The 850-nt window shown below is 71.7% G+C and overlaps 1 protein-coding gene across 1 annotated transcript in view; it reads right to left on the bottom strand.

Annotated features, from left to right (window-relative positions):
* ADAMTS6 (ADAM metallopeptidase with thrombospondin type 1 motif 6) overlaps positions 1-247 on the bottom strand; it is a 146,390-nt gene extending 146,143 nt beyond the window's left edge. The window contains exon 1 of the mRNA XM_057389632.1: positions 179-247. The gene's annotated coding sequence lies outside the window, so the exon portion shown is untranslated. The remainder of the gene's footprint in view (positions 1-178) is intronic.
* Positions 248-850: the final 603 nt, after the last annotated feature.

Raw genomic sequence — 850 nt, 5'->3', positions numbered from 1 at the left:
GGGGGTGGGTGCCCTCCTCTTGAGCAGCCTCCTCTGTGCAAAATACCATGTGAATATCATCTGAGTTGGGGGGGGAGGGGGGACCGGGAGACAGAAAGGGGGGAAAGAGAGGGGGAGCAGAAGGGAGGCAGGCAGAGCAGGAAGGACTCAGGAAAGTTTGGTTGAAGTAGCCCCAGACCTCCTCCTCTGGCTGCCGGCGCCGGGCCAAGCCGAGCGCGGCGGCAGCGGGGGAGCCTTGGCAGCCTCGCCCGGGGGACGGCGCGGGGCCCGCTGACGTCAGCCTGCAGATGTGCCCCGGGCCGCCGCGCATGCGCGTCCGTCACGTGGCGGCGGGGGGGCTGGGGCGCAGCCGGGGGAGCGGGACCCGGCGCGGGGGGGCAGCGGGACCCTCGCGCGGCGCCGCCTGAGGGGAGCCTGGSCCGGCCCGCGCGGGGGAGCCGCACGGAGTGCCGGCGGCGGGCGCCGGGAACTGGAACTGTGGACGGCGGGGGGGAGTCTCTACTGCCGTCGCCCTGCTCGTCCCGTACCCCGTTATGGGCGGTGATAAAAGGAAAACTCTTAAGCACCATTTCCAGCGGGGGSAAGTGGTGTCTGAAGCCCGCGTAGCCAGCAGCAGCCAGAGCCACACTGCAGCCGGGGGTCCCGGCCGTGCCCGCCAGCGCTTTCAGTTTCATTTGCGGCGGGGAGGCGGGCGGGGGTCGGGGCGGAGGCCCCGCCATCGTCTGTCTCCCCGTCTGGCAGGGCAGGAAGGTGCGTGTGGGGAGCGGGCAGCTGGCGGCCTGCGGGATCGCCTCTGCTCTGGGCAGCCTGCGGTGCCGGGGAGAGGGTCACAGTTGGAAGTCCCACTCGC

The sequence above is a fragment of the Malurus melanocephalus genome, unplaced genomic scaffold (genome assembly GCF_030028575.1).
Source record: "Malurus melanocephalus ecotype Western Australia unplaced genomic scaffold, MMel_1.1 scaffold_18, whole genome shotgun sequence".
NCBI lineage: Eukaryota > Metazoa > Chordata > Aves > Passeriformes > Maluridae > Malurus > Malurus melanocephalus.
Note: the sequence above shows the minus strand (reverse complement) of the source record. Positions and strands in the feature narration are given on the sequence as shown.